At 37.0% G+C, this 17,033-nt stretch overlaps 1 protein-coding gene across 1 annotated transcript in view; it reads right to left on the bottom strand.

Moving 5' to 3' along the window:
* Positions 1–17,033, bottom strand: part of SNTG1 (syntrophin gamma 1) — an 879,206-nt gene that overhangs the window by 622,866 nt on the left and 239,307 nt on the right. The window contains exon 2 of the mRNA XM_028852663.2: positions 472–546. The gene's annotated coding sequence lies outside the window, so the exon portion shown is untranslated. The remainder of the gene's footprint in view (positions 1–471; positions 547–17,033) is intronic.

Below are 17,033 nucleotides of genomic sequence, written 5' to 3'. Positions count from 1 at the left end.
CATAGTCATTCTGCCAAGCACCGCCCCCTGCCCCCTGCTTGTTGAGTGTCTACTTCTTAGGAAATCACACCTCACTGAAATGTGTAACTCCAGTTACCATCTTCATGAGGAGACACTGACCCTTCACCTAATAAAGGGTGTTTTAGAAAAACTCAATTATTTTTCTCATTCCTATAAATAGTATTTATTAAAGAAATAACACAAATCAACATAGCTGTTTAAATAAATATTGTGGAAAGACACATCTAAATGCTGTGTAACTGCAATTAAACATTGAGATATTTGTGAATATTTCTACTCCTTCCATAACAAGAGGTTTTGTTTTCTATGTCAATTTTCAAGAACAGAGAAAGAGGCTTCAAAAAGATTAATATCAAAGAAAACAATTGTCTCTTAGAAGTGTAGACAAATACAGTTAATTTTTTTCCACTAATTTACGCATGATACATTACTGCAAAGTAATGGTCTTACTTGAATTCAGGTAGAGCAATATTTTTCTTTTGCTGGGGTCACTTCTCGGGCAATCTCAACATTCTGGAGAGCAGTCTAGATGCAGAAATTAAAAAAATATATATAAGTCCTATGAGCATTCAAAAATAGAAGTGATGAATTGTACACCCTGAAACGTATCTACTTTCCCCATGAGGAAGACAAGCCTGCTATTTACACTCAAATCATACACAATTTTCCACACTTTCTTGTCAATTTCTAGGAATAGCTCAAATCCCTATAAATTATCAAGAGAGGAAGCGAGGTAATATTTTCCAAATGACTAATGTCACAAGATTAAGTTCTGTAGAACACACTTTGGGGAAATTGACTTCAAAAGGAGTACCAGAGGATATTTGGCAATCTGCCCAAAATTTCATCTGCCAGTAGGTAGCCCTTGGATCCAAATTTAGAATGAGACTCCAAGTTTAAATTAGTGATAATATGTAAAAGCCTTCATCGTGAGGAATAGTCTATTGATTTAATGCCAAGAAGTGATAACTTTTTTATGAAACTTAGCTATTAACTCAGTTTTATTGGGGGGGGGCAGGCTGATCCCTTAAAACACTGAAGGCTTGAACAACAGATTGCTAATTCCAGAGGCTAGAGAGATGCTTCTGCCTTTGTCATTTAGTTTTTAATGATCCCATTTATGTTACTTGGCCCCTCATGAACTCAACTGTTGTTTTGAAAATACTGTACTTTAATAAATGAAATGCAGGTGAGATGTCTATATTTAATAGAGAAGTGGTTATCAGAAGTCCCAGGGTGATGAAGCTGGCTGCACAAGTGTTGCTTCTATAGCTTATTGAAAATAATAATATATTTATAACTGAGGAGAGAGGGTTCAATTCTGAATCTGAATCAGAGTCAGATAGAGGCCTATAAATATGCATTTTAAAGAAGCTCCCTCAAAATCTGAAACATAGCTAAGCTGAGAACCCTTAACTAGAGTAAAGCTTGTGAGATGTGCTAGGAATAATTCTTGGATGGTGTGATGGTTAACACTCAGTATCAACTTGATTGGATTGAAGGATGCAAAGTATTGAACCTGGGTGTGTCTGAGAGTGCTGCCAAAGGAGATTAACATTTGAGTCAGTGGGCTGGGAAAGGCAGACTCACCCTTAATCTGGGTGGGCACAATCTAATCAGCTACCAGTGTTGCCAAGATATGAAGCAGGAAGAACACCAAGAAAAGACTAGACCGGCTTAGTCTCCCAGCCTACATCTTTCTCCTGTGCCAGATGCCTCCTACCCTTGAGCATCCGACTCCAGATTCTTCAGCTTTGGGACTCAAACTGGTTTTCTTGCTCCTCAGTTGGCAGGCAGCCTATTATGGGACATTGTGATTGTGTGAGTTAATACTATTTAATAAACTCCAATTATATATATATGTAATATACATATATATTTCCTATTAGTCCTGTCTCTCTAGAAAACCCTGACTAATACAGATGGCCCCCAGATTCTTGCCCCTAAAATGCTCCTTGGCTGCAGACTGGACTTGTGGCAGTTGTGGATTTCACTCCTGTGATGAGATTCTATCAGATGACAAAAGTGGAGGGATTATGTGGCTGTCATCTCCCAAATCAGTCAATTTGAGTTAATCAGTTTGAAGGAGATTATACTGGGTGGCCAGACTTGATCAGGTGGGAGCTCCTACAAAGGATCAGAGGTTCAGGCTGGGACAGATTCTCCCGTGCTTTTGGAAGAGGGAAGCTGCCCTGTGGAGATGGTTGCATACCCAAGTCCTCCAGGAGGCGGCCACTAGGAACCTGGAGCAGCCCTTGGCCAGCACGCAGCAAGAATATGGGGACTTCAGTCCTAGAAATGCAAAGAACTGGATTCTGCCACAAACCTAAGCAAGTTTGGTAGAACCCCGGAGTTCCAGATGCGAACACAGCCTGAATGACACTATGATTGTAGCCTTGTGAGACTGTGCATAGAATCAATCTGCATATGTCGTGCCTGCACTTCTAACTATGGAAACCATGAGGAAACAAAGGAGTACTGTTTTAAATGACTAAGTTTGCTACATGTTTTTATGCAACAATAGATAACCAATACACGAGTTAAGTCTTATGCCTCACTCTGTTATTACTGTATCCCCACATGTCATGCATGTGATTCCATATTTTTTTAAAATTTATATGATAAGGGGTTCAGAATTAGATATTGTGTCAAAATAATGTTAATTGCACTGGAATGATTATCATATCTTTAAGTGTTTTCACAGGTTGTTTCCTTAGTTATTTTATGCGAAATAATTTTAGACTAATCTGTTTTTCTCCATTTATTTATTATTTTATATAGATGTATTTGATGGATTTTATCTATGAAATAATAAATATACATTAAGCCTCTTGAATTAAAAAAAATGTAACCTTGTACCACAGGACCAATATTGAGGTGTGAAAGTAGGAACATTAGTTAAAGAACAACAGGCTATCCTCACTGAGGCGGGTCTACTCCTGGTCTCTATAGCCACAGAGGTGAGCGGACATTAGAACTAGAATAAAATGTTCAAAGTACCACTCTTACAGCCCCAGGTGCAAATATGAAGAGCAAAAAGGGAAAGGAAGCTCGATGAGTCTAGCTAGATGAGTCTTCTGTTTACATATTTACCACCCTCAATTCCACGAATTTTTTTAATTTTTTACAGATGGGGTCTCACTCTGTCACCCAGACTGGAGTGCAGTGGGTGCAACACTCAGTGCATAACTCACTGCAGCCTCTAACTCCTTGGCTCCAGTGATCCTCTTGCCTCAACTGCCCAAGTAGCTGGGATTACAAGTGCAAGACACAAAACTCAGCTCCTAATTGGGACCTCTGCAGAGGCTTTAATGTAACACCGTGAGGGAAATGAAGAAATCAAATAAAAACCTCAAACCAAAACACAGACAGTCCAAAGAAGAGTTCACTACAGCTAATGAAGTAAATAAAAATCTAAAAATGGTAGGTTAATCAATGTATTACTTAACAAGGAACTAGAAGAAAGGAGAGATTTTAAGTTTCTATCCAACCTGAATATATGAGGCAAATAAGAAATACCAGGGGCTCTTGCCACACCATGTCCTTCCCAGTTCTGAGCTCCCTAAGAGTGGGCCGTCTTCTCTCTCCCTTTCTAGGTCTTTATATGTTTTTCTCTATGTGATGTCCAAGATATTAAGTTGCATTTAAGTGGGAGGAAGAAGCAAAACTGCTTCTACTCCAGTTTTCTCAGAAGCAGAAGTCGAACTACATTTTTGACCTAGGAATTTAACTGGAAAATTTAAGTGTAAAACATAAGAGTATACATGTGAGTTTTAAAAATACATTATTGATGTCAGTTATTCAAAGTGTCTTTTAATATTGATAAATTCATACTGTGTGCGCTATGACGTCTTTTTGTGAAATAAATTATTATTCACTGTAATTATTCAATGAAATTATTATTCATTGAAAGCCCTCAAATACAAGTATCACTGAGGAAAACAAATTCAATTGTAAGTGACAAAGATGGAAAAGTTTCAGAAAGAAAATAAATGTTTTAAAACACTCCTCATCTATATAAAAATGTGAAACAATCACTCTGCCTGGCATATTATTTAATAAGTTAAATATCTTAGTTGTGATGGGAGTTTCACAGAAATATACATATGATAAAATGACATATACACACAAACGAGTGCACGTGTAACCAAATAACTCTGTGGGTTGTACCAAGGTCAGTTTCCTGCTTTTCATAATCAGGTACTGCAGTTACGCAAGATGTTAAATTTGGGTGAAGCTGGGTGAAGGGTACACAGCATCTCTCTGTATGTTTCTTTGCAACTTCCTAGAAATTATAACTAATTAAAATCTTAAGTTTCTTAATGTGGGGTAAAGAAAGAGAGATCAGACTGTTACTGTGTCTATATAGAAAGAAGTAGACATAAGAGACTCCATTTTGTTCTGTATTTGAGATGCTGTTAATCTGTGACCCTACCCCCAACCTTGTCCTTGCGAAAGACATGTGCTGTAGTGACTCAAGGTTTAAAGGATTTTGGGCTGTGCAGGGTGTGCTTTGTTAAACAAGTGCCTGAAGGCAGCTTGCTGGTTAAAAGTCATCACCATTCTGTTAATCTCAAGTACCCAGGGACATGTATACTGCCAAAGGTCGCAGGGACCTCTGCCTAGGAAAGCTAGGTATTGTCCAAGGTTTCTCCCCATGTGATAGTCTGAAATATGGCCTCGTGGGAAGGGAAAGACCTAATCGTCCCCTAGCCTGACACCGTGAAGGGTCTGTGCTGAGGAGGACTAGTACAAGAGGAAAGAAGGCCTCTTGGCAGTTGAGATAGAGAAAAGCATCTGTCACCTGCCCGTCCCTGGGCAATGGAACATCTGGGTGTAAAACCCGATTGTATGTTCTGTTTACTGAGAAAGGAGAAAACCGCCTTAGGGCGAAAGGTGGGACTTGCTAGCGCAATGCTGCTCTTTATGCACTAAAAAGGTTTATAGAGATGTTTGCATATGCATATCAAGGCACAGCACTTTTCCTTAAACTATGTCACAGAGATCTTTATTCACATGTCTTACTGCTGACCTTCTCCCTATGATGATCCTATTATCCTGCCACTTCCCCAAGATGGTAAAGATAATGATCAATAAATACTGAGGGAACTCAGAGGCTGGTGCCCGCGTGGGTCCTCTGTATGCTGAGCGCCGGTCCCCTGGGCCCACTTTTTCTTTCTCTATACTTTGTCTCTGTGTCTCATTTCTTTTCTTAATGTTCCACCTAACGAGAAATGCCCACAGGTGTGCCGGGGCAGGATAATAGGATCATCGTCCACCCCTTCACTTAAAAAGTAAAGGAAATGTTGAATATAACTTCAAATAGTGTTATCTCTTAAAGGAAAATAGAATAAAATACAAATATAGTAAAAATCATGTGTACTACAGTTGTCATGCTCCACTTCTTACATTGGGTAATAGATTCACAGATTCTTATGGTATTAATATGCTTTATAACATATATATACACACAGACACACATATATATACACACACATGCATATACATGTCTACACATACATATGTGTTAAGGTTTTGTTTTTGTCAACCATTATACTAAAGTAAAACAAGCAAAATGCATCTTATACTGTATCCTCTGTTTATGTATTTTTGTGTGCATATCTTCAGATGAGAGGTACATATTTTCTTTCCTTTACTGTTAGACAAAAAAACAAATTGTTCTTAATGGCAGTAATAAAAGAAATAGAATGACTTGGTCTTAATAATACATCTACAATTTGTGGCCTTATTTACATTTGATTGTCTTTATGTTAACAATGTAAAGTGGTTTGTGTTTGTATGAAGTATGTAGCAATAAAATTAGTAGTTGGGAATTATAATTTTTCACAAATATGATCCTTCCTAAAGATGTGTAGATTTTTTTCAGGAAGTTGGGAAATATTAAACATTTTAGAAAAAGGTTACTAAATCATTTAACTTGCTTAAGTTTTATTATACAAATTAAAGGAATTGTAATTAAATTATATTTTTATATTTTAATAAGAGAAAGCACAAGAAGTAGCCACATAACATCAAAAGTTAAAATTTAGATTCCTTCATTAAGTAATCATGTATTTTATAACAATATTTATCTAAGGTAATTTTTAAATTATTAGAAAAATATGATATGCAAACTAATTAATGGCTTTTCTAAATCTCTCTCAAAATAATACTTGAGTGAAACAAATTTTCTTCCTTCCTTCCTTCCTTCCTTCCTTCCTTCCTTCCTTCCTTCCTTCCTTCTTTCTTTCTTTTTTGAGATAGAATCTTGCAAACTTGCCCAGGCTGGGGTACAGTGGTATGATCATGACTCACTACAACCTCAACCTGCCAGCTGACAGGATCCTCCCATCTCAGCTTCCTGAATAGCTGGGACTACAGGCGCATGCCACCATGTTTGGCCAACTTTTGTATTTTGTGGTTTTTTTTTGTAGAGATGAGGTTTTGTTCTGTTGCTCAGGCTGATCTCAAACTCATAGGCTCAAGCAATCTGCCTGCCGAGGCCTCAAAAACTGCTGGGATTATAGGCATGACCCACCATGCTTGGCCAAATATATTTTCTTATCAGGACTATTACATATAATCACGGTCCAGAGAGGTCAATGTTATTTGAAGGAATGTGATATGAGAGGTTTTATATATACTAGATTTAATACCTGAGTGACATATAGGAAAAGTTGGTTTAGAAACAGACTCTTTTGCTTTCCTAATTTCAAAGATATTTTTATTTAGCATAATTGGATGGCATTTAAGTTACAATGCATCTTCAGGTTCAACTAGTAATGCCCATTGGTTATATGACAAATGTATGTATAGACATATATCTTGATATTTTTAGGAAATACTAAGGTTTTCCAATGTAGGGTTTCTGTAATGATCTGAAAATTATAGTTGTAAATCACTGAAAAAGGAAAATAAAAATGGCATGGCCATAATGGAAGCAATTTTCAAGCAGATAATATGCAGAACATGGTAGATGAGTGTCCCTGGCTGAGGATGATGTAAATTAATTGCTTCACTTACTTAAATTAAGCAATATTAAGCCAATTGTACTGTTTCTAGATATAAAAGCTCTATTTGGAGATGAGTACAAGGATGAAAAAACTCTACAGCAAACATCAGTATACGGGACACAAAATAATTTTTGGATACACTTTGACATTTTCTTGATTCTTGCTTGAATAAATCACTACTTGCAAAAATGATTTCTGTACATCCATACATCAGTTTGCTAAAGCCTCATTCCTGTCACTGACTGCACTGTGATATAGAAAATTAATCTTTTCTTCACTCAGACAACTTGCTAGAGCAAGGTAAATGGGAATCTCTGGCTGGGGATGGAGACTAAACTTTAAGTTAAATTGACCAAACTTAATTAAATCGAGCAATATTAAGCCAATTGCTCTCTTTTCAGTAAGCAAAGCTATGCCTGTGAAGCTCATCAAAGCAGAACTCAACACTGCTCTGTCCAATATTATAAACACCTGACACCAAACTCAACATTTGTGTATGTGTGTGTGGGAGACAAAAGATTATTTTTATTGCTGGGGAGGGGAAAGCATAATTTCTATGGATTAGAGTCACTATTGTCTTAATTTATGACATACATAAAATATGCTAAAAGCAAATTTGAAAACCTATAAATAAGGGATGGCTTATTCTTTGACCAGAATGTTTAGAGTAATATTCAAAAGAATGAACTTTATCTTCTGATGTTGTATAGTCATACCATTTAATAAAGCCATGGAGCATAATAAGTATTTAGCAATAGAATTCATAGTTGGAGATAATATTTTTTTCCAAACAGTTTCCAAACTGTTGACATAAGGGTTGCATATTTTGAAGCGTTACTTCTATTTACACATTCACCGCATGTTTGAGTGTATATTAGGGACCTTGTACTCTTCTAGGGTCTGTGAATGTAGCAGGGAAAGAAAACAAGGGACAAATAGATAAGTGAAATTTATATTATGACATGTAATATTTTGTATGCACAAAGAGAGTTGCAACCAAATATCCCCTAGTAATTTAAAATGTGTTCACTAAAAATTATCTACTTAAAAATCTATCTACTTTTAAATATCTTTGATTTTGAAGAACCAAACTATCATTTCAGATTGTCTGATAGAGCTTTAAATGAATAAGCACCAGTAAAGAAGGTTTCCCGTGTCATCCACTGTTCGTGCTTGTCAATGGAGAATTGCCAGTTCTGTGGAAAAAAGCAATCCCCTTTCAGAATTTCATACTGGAACAGAACATGTTCATATGCGAAGTTCTTTGTAACTGTGCATCATGCTGTACCAGCCATGGCAAAGCATCTGAATAGCAGCAAAGCAAAGTTCTGTTCTCCTTAACCATTTCAGACAAGCATTGTGAAAAATCAGCTTTCCGTTCATTTTTACTTCTGACCATAGTTTAAGCATATTGAGCAGGCCCATGATGATAGAAAAGAAAAAAAAAAAAAAAAAAAAAAAACCTGTGTCTTTCTATCAAGGTCTCTGAGATCAATAGGAACATTAAAATGGAAGAGAGACAAGAGGAAAAAGCAAACGCAAGAGGTAGATCAAACCCGTAGATTTCAGTCTGTCAGTTCAATAATTTGCAGTGCTAAAGGCAGCAATTGTAAAGATGTAGTCATTATCTTGAAAAGGTAGGATCCAACATAAGTGATTTTTTTTGAATTCTTAAACTTGTCAGTTTGCATTTAGAATTTTAAACTACAATTTAAACAATCTATTATAAAAGCAAATTAATTTTATTAAAAAAATTCCTGGGCCGAGTGCGGTGGCTCATGCCTGTAATCCCAGCACTTTGGAAGGCGAAGGCGGGAGGGTCATGAGGTCAGAAGATCGAGACCATCCTGGCCAACATGGTGAAATCCCGTCTCTACTAAAAATGCACAAATTAGCTGGGCGTGGTGTCGTACGCCTGAAGTCCCAGCTACTCGGGAGGCTGAGGCAGGTGAATCACTTGAACCCAGGAGGCGGAGGTTGCAGTGAGCCGAGATGGCGCCACTGCACTCCCACCTGGCGCAGAAGCAAGACTCCGTCAAAAAAATAAAATAAAATAAACCTGAAGAGAAATTTGTAATACTAAGTCTATTAAAAAAAAACTTGGAATTCTAACTGGAAGACCTAAATTTTGGAAAAATTATATTTTGGAATACTCAGAAGCAACAGTAAAAGGGACACAGATAAGTCGTCTTCTAATCAATAGGTTATAGGTTATGATTAAGAAGAATTTTTCGAAATTTAAAACTAGAGAATATGGGACTTAGTTTCTGTGGATGAAACGAGTCTGTCTCAATAAAGGGCAGTGGAATAACTGGCTGAGTCCAGGAGAGTTGCTTTCTTCCCAGTTGATGGAATCTACAGAGTTGAGAGACCAGAAAGGGCCTCCCCTAGAGGGTGAAGGGAGAGGCCTCTCTTCTGAAGAGTTAACTGGGACCTAGGGTATGGAATCAGGTAGTTAGCAACTCTATGAGAAAAGACTGGAACCATGAATCCTGGAAACAGCCACATGACACCAGATGCCATCCCCTTCTGTTTGCCCTGAGCCCTTAGAAAGGCTTCCTAAAGATTTCATGGTGATCTCTGCTGTGCCTTGTTGTAGAATATGCGAGAAAGTTTCTGGGTCCAGGCTCCCATGAGGCAGTAAGAGGAGCATGCTCTGAATCTGGGATAGCCGGGGCATGTTAACCTCCAGGAACAGCAGTGGGGGCAGATGACAGGAGCAGAACACGTCACTACATAATCACCACGAATGGCCAGGCTGATGCCAATCAGGACAGAGGATTCAGCTTCACATATGTGATGTAAATACCCATTCCTATCCTGATGTCCTAGATTAGATAGCGCCTCAGTGCGAGATCCAGTGGGCTAACAAAGGGAAGCATGATGGAGGATGAAGTCTTGCTAGGGACTGGTGCTTTTTGTTGTTGCTGTTGTTGTTGAGACGGAGTCTTGCTCTGTCGCCCAGGCTGGAGTGCAGTGGCGAGATCTCGGCTCACTGCAAGCTCCTCCTCCCGGGTTCACGCCATTCTCCTGCCTCAGCCTCCGGAGTAGCTGGGACTACAGGCGCCCGCCACCATGCCCGGCTAGTTTTTTTGTATTTTTAGTAGATACAGGGTTTCACTGTGTTAGCCAGGATGGTCTCCTGTCCTCGTGATCCCTCTGCCTGAGACTCCCAAAGTGCTGGGATTACAGGCGCGAGCCACCGGGCCCAGCTAGGCCTTAATCTTTTTTTTTTTTTTTTTTTTTTTTTTTTTTTTTTTTTTTTTTTTGATACAGAGTCTCGTTCTGTCACCCAGGCTGGAGTGCAGTGGCGCAATCTCGGCTCACTGCAAGCTCCGCCTCCTGGATTCACGCCATTCTCCTGCCTCAGCCTCCCGAGTAGCTGGTACTACAGGAACCCGCTTCCACGCCCAGCTAATTTTCTGTATTTTTTTTCATTTTTTTTTTTATTATTATACTTTGAGTTCTAGGGTACATGTGCATAACGTGCAGGTTTGTTACATATGTATACTTGTGCCATGTTGGTGTGCTGCAGCCATCAACTCGTCAGCACCCATCAACTCTTCATTTACATCAGGTATAACTCCCAGTGTAATCCCTCCCCCCTCTCCCCTCCCCATGATAGGCCCCAGTGTGTGATGTTCCCCTTCCCGAGTCCAAGTGATCTCATTGTTCAGTTCCCACCTATGAGTGAGAACATGCGGTGTTTGGTTTTCTGTTCTTGTGATAGTTTGCTAAGAATGATGGTTTCCAGTTGCATCCATGTCCCTACAAAGGACACAAACTCATCCTTTTTTATGGCTGCATAGTATTCCATACAGCCAACAGACACATGAAAAAAATTTCTGTATTTTTAGTAGAGACGGGGTTTCACCGTGTTAGCCAGGATGTTCTCCATCTCCTGACCTCGCGATACGCCTGCCTTGATCTCCCAACGTGCTGGGATTACAGGCTTGAGCAACCGCGCCTGGCCGGTGCTTTCTTAAAGCCAGCGGGCTGCACGGTTTCACTCTGGGCAACCTCACTTGCCCATTGGCTTGGTGACACTATTTTCCTCCTCTCAGGTTATTCACAGAGCTGCTCTGACAAGAACCAGGGTGACTAATTCTATCTCACTTCCTTATTTTGTCCTCCCAAGCAAGTGGCAGTCAAGTCAAGCTCTCCACCTTCCCTGTCACTGTACAATTCAATTCAACCACAAATCACACAGCATTTCTTCTGCCTCTCACTCTTCCTCCTTCCTCTTCTCTTTCTCTTTCCCTAAATATTATTCCCCTCTCTTTCATTCTTATAAAAGCAGTTTGTGCCAGGTTGTGAAGGATTTTGAATGCTTGTCTAAGATTATATGCTTTATTAATGCAGAATAGGGAATGAATGTGTTTTTTTTTAAAGACAATTATCTTTTAACCTAATTTGTGGTCTCTCCTTTTGCCCCTTAAATATTGCTGCTACCCAGGATGTTTTGATTCGGTGTTTCATTTTTGTTTTCTTTTTCTTTCTTTCTTTCTTTTTTTTTTTTTTTTTCTGATTCTTCCATACCTTTTTTGTGGGAATGCTCTCCTCACTAGACTAGGGCTTTCAAATCTATAATTACCTCAGGTACTCAAGGGCCAATCACTGATTCTATCTTTAGGCCAGAGGTTTCTCTGAACTCCAGATACACATACACAACACACAACACATATGCCACAAACTCTCAGGTCCTCTTGGAAAGTCCCTAGAATCAGCACATTGACACTGAAAGTTAGCCTTTCCCCACAAAGACATGCCTGTCTTCCCATATAATCTGTTAATCATATCATCACAACTCCCACGCCCCAAGCCACGAAACTGAACTTCATATTTGATTTCTTCCTTCGCTTTGTCCCTATACAATCAGTGGGTCAAGTTCTACTAAAATCTCCAAATAATTTCCCAACTGTATACTTTCCTTAAGTCTTTCTACCTTATTTAGCTTATCCTGTTATTTTTCCTTGCTTAGATTTCCATAATCATGAAAAACTGATTATATAGTGTTCCATACAAAATCTCTGATTTGTTCTATGCGCTACTGCTGAAGTCATCTTTTTGAAACATAAACTTTCAGCTTATATGATCATGTGACTCTTCAGCAATAAGTTCTTTCATGGATCATCATCATCTTCAGGACACAGTAAGTATCATTTAGAATAATATTCACTGTCCTTAATGATCTATCTATAAGTCTTGACATTACAATATCATCTTCTGTATTTTACTATTCCAAAGTCACTGCCATTCTCTAAATATGAAATCCTCTCTTTGCAGCAGTGGTCCCTCTCATTGGTGGCTGCATCTGCCTGAACTCCCCTTTCCCCACACTTCTCAGACTCCTATGCTTCTTCCAGGCTTGTGTCCAGTTGTTTTCAAAACTCCTCTAGAAAGTACCCTACAGTCTATATTCTATGCCCAAGTTCTGTGCTCCCAAAAGAGTACTACAGCTATTCTGTGTTTCTGCAAGAGTTCAGTGAGTATCAAATAAACTGGTATGAGTATGTCTTCGGGTTCAAAATCCATAGGATACATTATAAGGCAATAATTAGCTATGCATAGTGTTTCTAAGGAAGATTTCAGAAATATATTATGACTCAGAGAGATCACAAATCACATGACTTGTTATTCAGGGAAATTTACTAACACACTATGTTATTTTATTTACATTTTATTCACAATGAAATGTAAATCTTAGAAGCCATCCTAGTGGCGATATAAAATGAAAGCACAAAGAAGCAAAAGCATGTCCATGCTTCTAAGTGATGAGGACTACTCTTGAGCAATCCATATGACCCTTTAAGAAAACTGGGAAGTTTTCTTCTTGGAAAGAGGTAATTCTTTCACAGCAATAGCATTTTCCTTTTCAAATTCATCTCAAAAGTCAACAAAAGGTTACCAGTTACCATTAGAATAGATATTGTTTATATCACCCCTTTAACACAAAAATTTCAGATGTTATTGAAAGTCAATTTGCTGTAACAACATTTATGTGTCAGAAATTGTATTCAATTCCATACGGCTCCAGGTGAGTATTATCTAGAAATAGTTCTTCCAACCCTAAAGATTAGTAAATTTTTCTCAGAAGATGAGACACAAACTGCATAGAAAATTAAGTGCAATGCCCAAGAGCATGTCCTCCTTTTATTAGAAAACCAACAAACACATTACTCAATATGTTGTCCCGCATAAATATCAAACATGCAGAGTTTGCTGCTGTTTTCTTGTTCTGAATTAAAATTGCTCCCAGTTGATTCCTCACTTTAAGTCTAGCAGGTAAGGGCCCAACTTAGCTAATTGGGCATATTTTTCAACAGGAGAGGGAGCTGCAGGTGGATTCTGGTTTAATTCTTGGTTTAATTTCTTTGTCTACTTTGCTGGTGGTATTCCAGAACAGATAATTAAGGTTTTTGAACTGTGATCCCCTCTCATATATTAATGGAACCTGTAAGTTCCATTATATATAGAACCAAATGAATGAGGACAGAATGAGAGGATGCCTGTGAACACGCCATAGAAACACTAGGCTCAGCTACTGAATACAATTGCTGGGAGAATCAAATACTCAAGTACACACATATGACATTAAGTTTCATTGAAGCTGCAAAACAATCACTGCTATTTTATTTCCTTTCTTTGATACACATGTCAAATAGTGAAAATATTCTCTATATAAACATTATAAAATAGTGAAGACTCACATTTAACTTTTTCCTTTGAACAAAATCTCATTGAGATTACAGTAAAGAGACTAGAAAAACACAAATTAATAATTACAAAGAACAGGAGAGGACATAACAATGTTTTGGAAGTTTAAAATCAGATGTGTGATGAGTAACTTGCTTACAAGGCTAATGCCTAAACCTGTGCTAAGCCAGCAGTAGGCAAAGAATAGGAATAAGATAATTTATATTGCAGAATTTTGGTAAAACCGGGAAATGTAAAATTTAGATGTTTGAAAGTATTACCTCAAGTGAACAGAAAATAAGACTGGTTTATAGGATACGTAAAGAGTTTAGTAACAAACTCATAGAACATAACTGCAACCAACTACAAGTTAAAAAAAAGAAATATTTAAAATAGTCAAAAACCTTCTAAAAGTCAATAAAGAAAAAAGTCAAATAATCCAATATAAAAATGGACCCAAGACAAGAACAAACATTTTAGAGGAGAAAAAACCCAAATGGCCGGTCATCATCAAAAAACACTCAACGCCCACTAACAGTTATCAGGCAAAGGCACATTCCGTTCACAGTATGTTATTCGACCATCAAATTAAAAACAAATGCAGACAATAAATGCTTGAGACTAAGAGGAGTAACTGGTTTGTAAACTCTAGTAGGAACATTAATTGGTACAATAATTGTGGAAAATAGTCTAGTATTATTTATTAAAATTAAAGGTGTCCATATCCAAGGTCTCAGCGATTCTATCACCAGATATATACCCTTAAAAAACAAAAATCCTCTTACACATGTGCATCGAGGCATACCAGAATGTCTGTTCACCAAAGCATCTTTATCATAGCAAAAAATTGAATCACTTAAAAGTTATGTTGATGTAATAAAGAATAGAGAAACAAATTATGCAGTGTTATTGCAACAGAAGGTTGATTACAACGGAGAAAAAGAATAAACTCCAGCTACATAAATCAACATGGAAATCTAGGAAAATGTCTGTAGATATTCAATAATTACATAGTTGAAATATTAACAAACTTTGATTTCCTATTTCACATTTAAAATTGTTTTTATTAAATTGAAGTTAATAGTATTACCCTGTTATTCTAAATAGAAGTCCTGTTTGTGCTCCATGATCATAGGCATAGCATCCACTGAGTATTGTCAATCCCTGGGGACTCTGTCCAGTGCTCTCTGATGGCCATCTTCCTACACTTAAAAAGTATTGAGAACACACCCAAGAAGCTACTTTATACATGGGTACAATCTGTTTTTTATTTCCTAAGAGACAACCTAAAAATAAGACTATATATGTGAAAGATGAATAGATTTCATATAAATTCGAGAATTTTCTAAAATTCCAGCCATGTGACATTAAAATATCAAGAAAGCCTTGGATATCATGGATCTACCATAATCTGAACCTGGTAATGGGAAGAGAACCCTTTACTGCTTAATAGAAGAAATGAACCAAAAATGCCTATCTTGATGTCCAAATGGACCAGGTCTCCCAAACTAAGATGATCATGGAATTTGCCACCCAAATAATGTCACTTGGGAGAGTGATAGGAAGAGGTATGAATAATTTGCTAGGACAATAGACATAAGCCAGGAATGCCCTGGGAAAAAGAAAACATGCATTTAACTTACCCAAAACTAACAACCACTTATTGCTTTTGTCTGTCAATGAACATTTCTTTAGAAATTTTTGAAAAAGTTAACTTCTGTCTAGCTTTGGTAACTACTTTTATAACTTTCTCGATTCTATGGATTTATTTTCATTTCTATGAATGTGCAAGACAGGAAAGGTCTCAGTGCTGTAAACAAAGCACCAGCAGCAATCTCGAGGAAGTGTAAATTGTTTTGTTTCCTTGGCTGAATTCTTGAATTTTACCTCCATTTTTATGACTTACAATGAAAAGTCCTAAATATTACATTTTTATTTTGGCATCCAGTAATACCCTATCTGCAAGCTCGGGGAAAGTCCATAATTCAACATTTTCTAAAGGCTTTTGCTGCTGTAATATTTAACCTCCTTCCTTTTTTGATAAGAAAATAATAATGATGCAAAGAATATGTTTTTAATTGTGTGTTGAATAATATGTATTTTGTGTATACTAATATGTATTTTTATAATCAGATTTACCTTAAAGAATTATCAAGTAATCATTAAATATAAGTTTTTATTGGGGAATAATTTAAACAAAATAAAATACTTATATACGAAGGATACAGTTTGATGAGTTTTAGCAAACCTATATAGCTTTGTAACCACTCCTCTGATCAAGATACAGAACATTTCTATAGCACTCAGGCACAGTCACTCTTCTAATTTTCATCTTCATAGTTTAATTTACCTAGAAAGCAAACAAATTAAATACTACTATAGCTATGTATCTAAATATCTATATACAGACATATAGATTTGTCCATATAGCCATAGATATTAATATCTAGTTTTGTCTAGTCTTCCTTGTTTGAGATTCAGCTGTTTTTGCACCAATCAGTATTCCATTCTTTGTATTTCTGAGTAGCAAGCATTGCATAAATATAAAACCATTTGCTTATCTATTCATTTGATCATGAGAATTTTGTGCAATTTCAATTTAGATATGAAAATCTGCTATGAACACTTGATTTATTCCTCTTGGAAATGGAAATGTTATACCATTTTACATTTCACACAGTGCTTATGAGTTCAGTTGCTCAACATCCTTAACAACACTTGGTATTGCCAGTCTTACTCCTTTTAGTTATTCTAGTGGGTGTGACTTGGTAGCCCAAGATGGTTTAATTTCCACTTACTTGATTAATAATGATGTCAGCGCCTTTTCATGTACTTACTCACAATTTGTACGTCTTCTTTAGTGGCATACCTGGAGTGCTTGATCAGAGCACTTGCCCATTTTTAATGGGCTAATTTGTCTTTTTAGCAATAATTTTTATTATTCTTGATACATCTTGTCCATGGGCAAAACTAGGAAATAATGCCCATATCCAAATCTACATTTTAGTTATATATTAAACTATGTACAGTAATACATATATAACTATATATACATATAGATGTACATTATATATATCAGTCATATATTGATCACTGCATATATTGATTTTTATATTTTGAAGTAATCTTAGATTTCTGGACTAAATCTATGTGGCCAACGTGTATTATCCTTTTATGTATTGCTGAAGGAGGTCTGACAATATTTCATAAAGGATTTTAGCATCCGTGATCATAAGTGCTATAGGTCCGTAATTTTAATACATTTTGATTTCGTTATAGCACTTGTCAGTGTTGGATTCAGGG

Source organism: Macaca mulatta, chromosome 8, assembly GCF_049350105.2.
Source record: "Macaca mulatta isolate MMU2019108-1 chromosome 8, T2T-MMU8v2.0, whole genome shotgun sequence".
Classification (NCBI taxonomy): Eukaryota; Metazoa; Chordata; class Mammalia; order Primates; family Cercopithecidae; genus Macaca; species Macaca mulatta.
The sequence above is the reverse complement of the archived record's forward strand: the minus strand, read 5'-3'. Positions and strand labels throughout refer to the sequence as shown.